The sequence below is a fragment of the Saccostrea cucullata genome, unplaced genomic scaffold (genome assembly GCF_032062105.1).
Source record: "Saccostrea cucullata isolate Sc308-1 unplaced genomic scaffold, CSIRO_AGI_Scuc_v1 ctg19292, whole genome shotgun sequence".
Classification (NCBI taxonomy): domain Eukaryota; kingdom Metazoa; phylum Mollusca; class Bivalvia; order Ostreida; family Ostreidae; genus Saccostrea; species Saccostrea cuccullata.
In genome coordinates this window covers 5503-16513 of record NW_026919887.1, presented here as the reverse complement: position 1 = coordinate 16513, position 11011 = coordinate 5503, and the positions used below count along the sequence as shown (strand labels likewise).

Below are 11011 nucleotides of genomic sequence, written 5' to 3'. Positions count from 1 at the left end.
TAATTTAGCGACAGATGCCCGCTGCTTCACAAACTGGCGTCCATACCCCGACGTCAGGTGCTATGTTGAGATCGTCAATCATCGCTATTTACTCCGGGCTTGTCCTGCGGGCGAATACGTAAATCCAGCTACATGCTATTTGGAGAGGAAACCAAGCCACGTAAAAACGGAACACAGAACAGGTTAGTAGTAAATTCTACAAAATTAATTTAATGAGGAGTTTATAACAAAGAATACCTGCCGGGACCATCTTGACCCTTTCCTCTTGAGAAGTCACGAAGGAAATTTTCCTACGTATTGGCACCTCAAAGTTAACCTCATTTTTTACTTCAGTCCGAAGGGTAAAACTTAAAAAGACTTTCCCTATCTAATTGCATCTAAAACTCTGTCCCCATTTGTGTTTCAACACTTACCACTGCTTTACGATTTTCCTTTTCTTGCATTAAATTGTCAAAAAACCGAAGAGAGTCATTTTTATCACAGTGCTTTGGGAATTCGATTTTTAGGTCACCCGAGTCATTCAGGTGACCTATTGCTATCCGTTTTTGTCCGTCGGCGTTCGCCGTGCGTTAACATTTGAACATTTTTAACTTCTTCTCTGAAACCAATTTCAACCAATTTTGACATATAGCATCTAAGAGTGATTGGAAACAAACATTGTGAATTTCAGGGTCCCTGTCCCCTGGGGCCTGAGGGATTTGGCTTAAACCACCAAAAGTAATGCAATCTTAAAAAATCTTCTTTACTCCTGGACATCAAGCAGTCAAACTGTTGGCATGATTGTAATAGCAGTGAGCCCTCTTCCAAAATTGTGAAATTCATGGCCCAAGGGTCAGGGGTTCTGGTGTTAGGGCGGGGCTAAAAACATGTAGATCATATAGTGAAAGCGCATTATTTCTTTTAAAATCTTCTCTAGTCCTGGGTAATAGATAAACTAAGTACATAATTATGATGAGCAAGAGTGCCTCATCAAAAATTGTGAAATTCATGGCCCCAGAGTCAGGGGTTCGGGTGTTGGGGTGTGGCTCTTTTAATTAGTAGTATATAGTGAAAATGCATTATTTCTTTGAAAATCTTCTCTGCTCCTGGGTATTAAATAAACTAACTAAATAGTTTTGTGAGCAAGAGTGCCTTTTTCAAACTTATGAAATTGGTGATCCCTGGGTCTTGGGTTCTGGTGTAAGGGGGGGGGATGTCTATTGATTATATAGTGAAAATACATTAATTCTTCGAAAATCTCCTCCTCTTATCTTGGTATTAAATAGATAACCAAGAATGTGGTTATGATGAGCAATATTGCCTTTTCCATAATTGCGGGGCTCTCATGATTATAAATTGTAAATGCAATGGATTCTTTGAAAATCTTTTCCTTTGCTCCCGGGCAATGCATGGATTCTTTGTTCTCTGATCTACCTCTGGGTATTAAGTAACCAAAGTTAACATGCTACTAAGTGTATAGTTATGGTAAGCAATGGTGCCTCGTTCAAAAATGTGAATTTCGCCTCTGGTTTAAAACACGAACCAAATTCAATTGTTGGAAAGTTGCTGAATGATACTCGGTTGAAACATAAGGTCCGTTGGCCTCTTGTTATTTTTCCGAATGAACACTTGATATCTTGGACATGACTCAAAACTGTATTGATATGCCTTAAAAAATGGTACACTTAAATATTATCTAAGGCTTAACCAATCTATGTAATTTTCATTGTTTTCACTGATTTCTCAATTGCAGATTGTGATCATGCTTTGCGTGGTGAAGCAGTTTATGTTTCCTGGAGTGATTTCCATACTCACAAAACAACGATTAAGACTACCACCACGACCCCCACAACAACGACAACACCAACAACGACGACAACAACACCAACAACAGCGACAACAACACCAACAACAGCGACAACAACACCAACGACTACAGCAACGACGACAATAACAACGGCGACGACAACAACCACACCTGTACACGACAACGACACATGTTACAGAAGCCATTCATATTATAGAGGTTTATATAAATATCATTACACGTATGACTAAGTAAAATGAAGAGCAAATATTTTTAAAGAAAAGGCACTTCTTAATTCCTCCTGCCAAATATCAAAGATGTTGGATTTATTTCAGGATATTCATGAAATTTTATCGTAAATTTATGAAATACAAAATGCATACATCAAACATGAAAATGAATAAAATGTAGGCACAATATTTATCAGAGATACTTTTAGAACAAAATATTGATGTCGTATGAGGTATTTGTAAACAAGAAGTAGTGGATTAGATACATTTAATTTTTTTTAATTCAACATCTAAAAAAAGTACCAAAAAAGAATTTTTAAATCAATATATCTTTTTCTTGCATATATTTTTTTTAGCAACAAAAAGTAATATGTTGTTAAAATTGCTGTATTGAAAAAGGAGATACCTTTAACTAATATTTCCAGGTTTGAATTTCAGAAAGTTTATGCCATTTGGGTAAAAATCAATTTATTATTGTGTTTTAATATTTTCAGATATTTTTGACAACGCAAGGACAGAAAATTGCTTTTCACCATATTATGGTAAGGAGATAATCGTTTCAAGAAAACCATCGTTGTCGTTTTGTATTTTTAAAACTCTCTATATACATTTTATGAGTTAAATAGGAATTCTAATCTTGAATATAACCAAATTTACTCAAAACCATGCATTTATATAGTTTGAAAACTTATTTTGTAGTTTTTACAAAACTGGATTATCTGCGGAAAGTTGATCTCAGTTGTCTTTCAACTTTAGTTCATGTGATGGCGAGTAAGTAGTTTATATTTGTTTAAATGAATTCGAAAATTGTTTGTAAACTAAAGTGTTAAAATTTGTCATGTAAAGTTTTTATGCTGAAAGGTTCATTCACTTTTATTGTTGTTGGTTTTTTTTTTTTTTTTTTACATTAAATCCGTTCATAAAATAAATAACCTACATGTAGCTATAAGATCAAATCTAATTAGGCAGTAATATAAATTTGTTCGATGTTGTGTCATCATTATGCCATCATGCTTTGCCTCCCAGGTCTTAGTTTACCCAGCTGTGGATGTTCTGGCACCCAAATATCATATCCGTATCGCGGGGATAGCAGTAGTGAGTATAGTTCATACGTATGTCACATTGATCATACAATATACAGGGAAATCTGTCTTTATTAAATTACCGGTCAGTTGGCAGGGGATACTAAACTCCTCCATGGCACTTGATCCCACATCTGCTGGTTTTAGGTCGATGTTTGCTTTTCTCCAAAAGAGCAAGAGCTATGTTCTGCATAAAATGGCCCTGTACATACATCAATAAATTAACAATCACACTCTTTCTAATTTCATATATCAAAATAAAGTAGACACTTGGTGCTTTCATTTTCTATAATAAAATTTTGTTTTGAGAATCCAGATATTGAAAAACAGGTTTGAGAAAATGCAATTTTCTTGAAATTTGCAGAAAACATGCGTATTTGACTACCTTCAGCAAAGAATTAAAATATGAGCACAGCCCACGATCCAAAAAATAAAACGTTTTTTGATCTTCAGAAACAAGGCTTTCATTATGTAATTGCATATTTTGGATCAGAGGTTGTGCTGTACATGAAATATTGATAAAAATGCTTCAATTTTAGGTCATTTTCAAAGGAATTTACAGGATATGAGGAAAATGACGTATTTTATGACGTCATAATGCATTAACTAGATGGGAAATTACGTCACAATTAATAGATACGTGGTCACCAACACTCCAAGTGATAAATATTGCATTTGAAACCTAAACTGATCGATTTTGATTTTTCAGAAATTCTCAGGGCCAATTAAGGCCAAAAGTGGCTCTTGCTCTTTGTACTGTTAAATTGACTTGAGCTTGAATACTGTTCGTATTTACCATTTCATGTATAAATTGCCTTAAAAAAGATTCTGTAATCATAATATGGGTCACTGAACGTATATTTTGTTTGTTTAAAACAAGAATGCTTTTTAATCACTATCATAATACCATGCTTTGGTTTTATTCATTTTTATCGATAGATACGCATTACTATACGTGTAGGAATAACCAAATCTTTCAAGGTTAGTAGACAGATAATATACGTACATATATATCAATTATGTATTTATTGTGTATTTTTTAATACATTCTTTTCGCGATGTTCTCAAAGATATATTTTTAAAACTTTATTTAGAGGTAATGAACACATACTTGACTGACCAACCTCAACATTCTGGCGAAAGTAAAGTGACAACAGTAAAATGTCATAGTCGAAATAAAGGTTTGTAATTAGGGGATTAAATTAGAATTGATTTTTCTTGCATGTACTTAAATTTCAAATATTTTTATGCATATCTGCTTGGAAAATATATGTTAAGCAGCAAAATAGAAGAGCCATCCAATGAAGAATTTTCAGAGAATATACTCCTGCTTTATTGAAACAAACATCCCCCCTTGTGTATTAAAATGAGGCTACAGATAAATTAATCTATTTCTTAGTACTAGATGTGTTTGACGGATGAACGTTGAATATATTTGTTTTTAATCTATTGAATACTTATAAATTGAAACAATTTAAAATCTAAGTGGATATGCAGCTGTATTGTTTCTAAAGTTTATATTACTGTATGATATCTTCTTTGCAGTCTGGAAAGATCTACTCCGTTTACTGAATGATGGTACAGAATGCTTTGTTGATTTTGTCTATCAAATGGATGGTATGAACCATTAATTTGTCGATCTTCAATTTTTAAAAATAATATTTAATCGAAATACATTGCAACTATTTTAAATACAAATATATTTTGCTTGTTGTTTTCTATTTATTTCACAATGCACTGGTATCAGACTACTGAATCGATCTGATAAAAACACTATTAAGTCAGGCCATCTTTTTAAAAAATCATTTGGTAGCCCTCTCCCAACTGACTTTAAATGGCCCGACTCAAAACTTTTCTTTACATTCCAGGCCATGATATTATTTTCATTTTTCCTCTCATCCTACCAAAAATATGTTAATTTTTTTTTTGGAAAAAAAATTTACTCATCTACCTTCCGACCAAATAATTTTACCCTGAATCGGAAGAAGCAAGCAAACATTAGTTTAAAGATGGCCTCATAATTCTGTTTTTAAAGTTTTTAAAACTGTTGAAATGTTTACTAGCATTTTAATTTTAAGAGTAGAAAACATTATTTTCTTTGATTTGCAGTTGCCTATTTTTATAACCATGAACCAAGCTGCCAAAATGCTTGCCAGTCAACTGGAACTACACAGTCTCAGAGTACGTGTATGTCTTTTAATGCCCCAGCAATTTTTTTGAACAACAAATACTTAATGTGATTTTGCAAAATATCACATTGTATTTTTAATTGCACAACTTATAGATAGAGATGCATGATTCGACATTTTCAGTAGGTATCAGTTGAGTATAAGTATATAAGATCTGTTTTAAATGATTTTTTTTTTTATAACTAGCTACACAGTCTACAAACCATCAACTGTCCCAAAGTGAAAGTGAGTTTTATTTTCCGTCCTTCTCATTTTTATCCCTTATAATACTCTTTATATATTTACAGGATCTCCAGTCAAAAGTATAATCAATACTCAGTGCATAACTTATTCTAATGAAACATAATCCTTGCAAATTTTATGAACATGCATGTATTTTCCCCCCTAGAATACGAGGCTTACAAGAAGGGAGAATGTCTAAGTGAACACACATGTAAGTAAATCTGTGTGTGATTATCTGGGTGGGCATGAATGACATTTTATATTAATATATATTTATTCTTTTCTTTAGTATGGTCATTCCTTTATTATGAAGATAAATATCCAGAGGGATTGAACAGGAAACAACTGATACAGAAGATGGCAGGTATTTATTTGTTTGTTGGTCACTACCAAATAAAATTACTTTTTGGATTGTTATTTTTCATGAATAAATAAGGTCATTCAGATATATGTTCTATAGAAAATACATATGATCTATATATATATATATATATATATATATAATTGTTTTATTCAGTCTGAATTGTAGATTTAAAATTATAATATTTAAGTTTTTAAAACCCTCTAAATGCTAATTTTTACTCGTTATCCACTGTTCCCAAATGTTGATAATACATTTTTTTTTTTAACTTTTTGCAGCACTCTATCCACCCAGTTCTGATGATAAATGTACTTGTACGAAATCGTTCGATTTACACTATAATGACTATGGAACTCAAGGTAGGATCCTAAATCGATATACATTACGTAGGTAGCTACTTATTTAGTCCTATTTGTGCCATGTGCACAGAAGGCCCGAATACAATATGTATTAACTTTTCCTCGGTAATTTTTTTTATTTAATATGCTTCATAATATGAAAATAGATTGTAAACCAATTAAAATTGTTTGCTTATAAATGTATATGGATTCGTCAGGTATATACTTTTTAATTATATCGATTTCAGATAACACAGCCTTGTCTTGTTCGAGGAATACTCAAAGCTCTGCATACAGAGGTCTGTAGTTGCACATTACTTTATGTTTTACTACCAACACTCAAACATATTAATGAATTACTTGCAAATTTATCGTTTTAAGTCTGGTTTAAAGCTTTTTTATATTGTTTTAGGTGCTATATCCCATCTACTGGATCATATGAATTTTGTTCAACCAGCTCCCCAGCGCTGCCAATCGCACGCATCTGGTAATTTAATTCTGTTAAAACAAGATCTAATAGTCTGGTTCGGGAAAAAATATAATCCTATGAAAACGTTTATTATCAGATATTAGTCAGTCATGAATATTTGTGACACAATACACTGTCTGATTTGAATCAATTATTAAAACGATTCCTTACGCAAATTTTCATAATGTGATGTTGCTGAACATCACGGAAGATTACTATTATCATGCAATACTGATAAGTACACTTGAAAATTGGAATACATCTTACCACGGATACATGATTAACCCAGAAGAATAATTATCTTTTCAATATAAATTATTGAAATTTCTTAGGATTTTGACAAAACAATTTTTAACTTTAGATTAATTTGTTTCATTACTGCAATTGTCTGAATTGAAGAATACGATTTAATTGTATAGTTTGGCGGGAACTTAACGATATTCTACAAAACAACCATGATGGCGAACGTTGTGTGGAGAACCTTATTCATCATTTATATGGTAACTCAAACCATTTAAATATAGTTAGTCTTAGAAAACGTCTCCTCAGTACTTTAAAAATAGTTCAGCAAATACGGAAGAAAAATTAATTTTATTGGAAGAGAATTCCTCTGCGATATTGTGTAATTGTGCGTCTATGTTAAGAAAAGATAAGTTGAAAACTTCAAAATTCGTTTACTCGAAAGATTTCTAGGTGATATCCAATCACTCCCAGTACATTGATGAGGAAGTTTAATTTCTTTTTTAACATAGGTAATTAAATACTAGGTACTGATTGTTCAGCATTTACGTTACTTCAGGTGCCGTATATCAACAAGGAGATCCATGTTCATGTCATGAAGGTGAAGTATTTTGTAATTTTGAAAGATATTTTCCCAGGAACAACACTTAATTTTATTGTACATGTATATAATTTTAACTGATGTTTCAATGCGTATAACTTAACATCGCGTCTGAAAATATTAATTTTTGAATTCTGTAATTAATTTTTTTCTTCAAGAATTTGTGTATATTTCTGAGTTTTGCTAACAGAAATGACAACAAAACCAACAACACAATCAATAACCACAACCCAATCACAAACAACAAATATGACAACAACCACAACAGCACAAGCAGCAACAAACACAACTCAGCCACCTACAACTAACGCCACCGTGAACTTTACCGCAGTACCAACTACAACAATAACTAACGTAAATTCTACTACAAACCCTCTACAAACCACTACAATCAATAATACAACCAATACGACATCAACACCATTCAACTCAACATCACAAGGGACAACTACAGGCAGGTTAACAGACACGTAATCGACAACATGTCGAGATTCAACTACTTTCTTCACTTTCTTTTCATGATTATTAATCTGCTGAAGTTTGCCAATTGTATGAATTAATATCAGGGCTTTTTAATTCTGTTAACTTTTTTCTATGTTATAGGTCAGGCTACCGAGTGTTCTAAAATCAAAACAGTCACTGAACTGGCCAAATACCAGCAGCTTTACCCACATTTCAATAGCGACTGTTCTAGTCACATATCCACGTCTAATTTAATTGTAAGGGATTTGTGTAGTTCTGTTCCAAGTTCAAAATTCTGGAGACCAGGAACAAAGGTAAATTTTTATTTCTTCAAAGTGTCTGCTTTCTTTCTTCAATTGTTAAGTCCCTACTCTTCGTTATTGTTTTCATTTGTTGGACATATTTAGCAATTATAATATATTTAGTAATTTTCTTCATGTTATCAAAATTTAACATACATGTATGAAGTATAGTATTTACTTGCATTTGATTTCTTTCAAAAACCTTAGCTGACGTCTTTATATGATTTATGATATTGTTTATTCCATTGTTTTAAGCCATATCAGAGAACTAATTGGTATTTGTTCTTGTCAAGTAAGTTGACCGAAGCTTCATGTCATATATACTGCTTTTTGTTTTATTGTCATTAACTTTTGTCTGACTCACACGTTCTAGGCAAGAATGGTTAAGTAAGACTACAGCAAAAAGTAGTTTTATAATTTCTGCTGAATCTAAATTGTGACGTTTTAAGATGTTTGAGAAGTACGGTTTCTTTCAGGATATTGAAAATATATATTGATATATTTTATATTTATCAGTTTGTATAAAAGGTAGTGTATATGAAAGATTTATTAGGAAAAATAAATAATATATTACATTCTGTATCATATAAGATATTGCAGGAAACATTGATCCAATGGTTTTTTGGTATATCTTAAAACTATCGATACATCAGACAAATAGTTTTGTTTTGTAGGTAGTTGATGCATGTGACACTCTTATGCCTTATACACCAGTAGCAACTTTTAGTTCCTCTAGCTACCCTATTGATGGACTTGCAGGAATATTCTTGGGCTGTACCGATAAATTTATAAAAGTATGTACAAAGTTAAAACATCCTCCATAGATTTTTCTCAGTTTTAATATATTTTACCATTAATTTAACTTTCCATGACAACTTTTAAAAAAAGGATTAGAAATAGTGCAACCTAAATAGAATTTCTGTGAACAAAACCTTACATGCACTTTAATGCCATCTGTTTGTCAGATGTTAATTTATATTAAAAAAAATTCGCATGAAAGGGGAATTGTACCAACAATATTTTCCAAAAAATTGTGGTACGATACAAGTTTTGATAACAAACAAGGATTTCTGACACATCAGAGATGAAATCAGGTGCTGTGGAGGAATATCTATCCTCTGTCGATCGAACACACCCATCATGTACTCTGTCACGGTTGAGCAAACTGAGGAATCCGCAGGCCTTTCAATTTGAAAATAATTTATTGGTGTGTATGAAGAATGTCAGTCAATATTTGAACGAACGACAGATTATACATATAGCTTAGATGGATCATTGTGTTGATACTAGATTTGCAACATGTAGTCTTTGAACGAGATTTTTATACCCTCGTTTTACCATTTCATTTCTTGGGGTCTGTCATGCCTTAGAAATTCTTAGAAGAAGATTCTTTTTGCATATTGAATCACTTGGGAGACAAACCCAAATATTTAGATGATCATCAAAGATCACTTGGATACTATTTTAGTGCAAAAGTGGAAAATTCGTTAGCAAAGATATCCTGCTTTTATTTGATAAAGAAAAATGTTTATTTATAACAAAAGTAGAGAAAATCACTAAGCATATATTAGGAAGCAATTTTCCAGAGCTAATTCAACATCTATAATAAGTATAACAAATTGTAAAGATGAATTGTGATGCTTATTCTATTCAACTCTCTAGATCTATTTTGCATATGACTTTCAACTTTTTTCTTTACCTGTAAAATCTGAGGTATGATTATGAGAAAATAGAGATATATTTAGGAAAACCATTAAATATTTTTAAAAAAGTTAAATGATAACAGGGTTTAATTGGGGTATACGATACACGTCTTATTCAGAATTCTCACACATGGATTCAAGCTATGAGCTAGCTCCCAGTTCCCTAATTCAATTTGATTAGTTTTAGGATATACATTACCTCTCATAATTTGGATGGAATATGATTTTTCCAACGAGAAATCTGTTTTCATGTCAAGCCTTGACGAGAGAATAGGAAAAGAAAACGGATTATCTGGACATAAGCTATAAAATATCATTTCATTGCATGATTAAAACATTTTTTTCAAGGGTTTTTACATGTTTTTATATATTAGTCCTAGTGTCATGAATTACTCTATGTATTGTTATAAAATAAAGTCCTTAAGATACCATATCTATCGTATAATCAATATCATAGATGACATGGGTATACGACGAATATATAATTATGTGATTGGTATCATTATTCGTTTTAGATTGCTGCCCAGGAGTGTGGTGGTAAATTTGAGATTCTGGAGTTTTCTCGACATTCTAATCATTTGGAAAGCTTTACACATACTTCGTCAAATTACTATACTATTACGTATTAGAAGAATAGTGTATATTGACATGATGTAAACATTTGTGAAACTTAATGGACAATAAAGACCTTATTGCCAAATTTCCATAACGTTTATAAAGTCCAATGTCTTTGATAAAAGAAACTTGGACTTGTTTATAAGTCTCTAGAGGAGTAAAAACTTAACTTTTAATAGGACGTATTTAATTTTCCATTCATGCTGTAGATATACGAAGAATAAAATCTGTCTGAAATTGAAGTCTTTGACTGCACTTACTAGTAATTTATTTAAATATATTGTTTTGTATATCTTTCACTTGTTCTTTTAAAAATTGTAAACCATACAGAAAACCATCCGGTGGCATTGCATTTGAAGTGAGCACCACTAAAAGTTTATAAACTATTGGGAAAATGTGTTATGTGTTGTC

General features: G+C 31.9%; 1 pseudogene; it reads left to right on the top strand.

Moving 5' to 3' along the window:
* Window positions 1-4: 4 nt before the first annotated feature.
* Window positions 5-10794, top strand: LOC134239638 (uncharacterized; annotated as a pseudogene).
* Window positions 10795-11011: the final 217 nt, after the last annotated feature.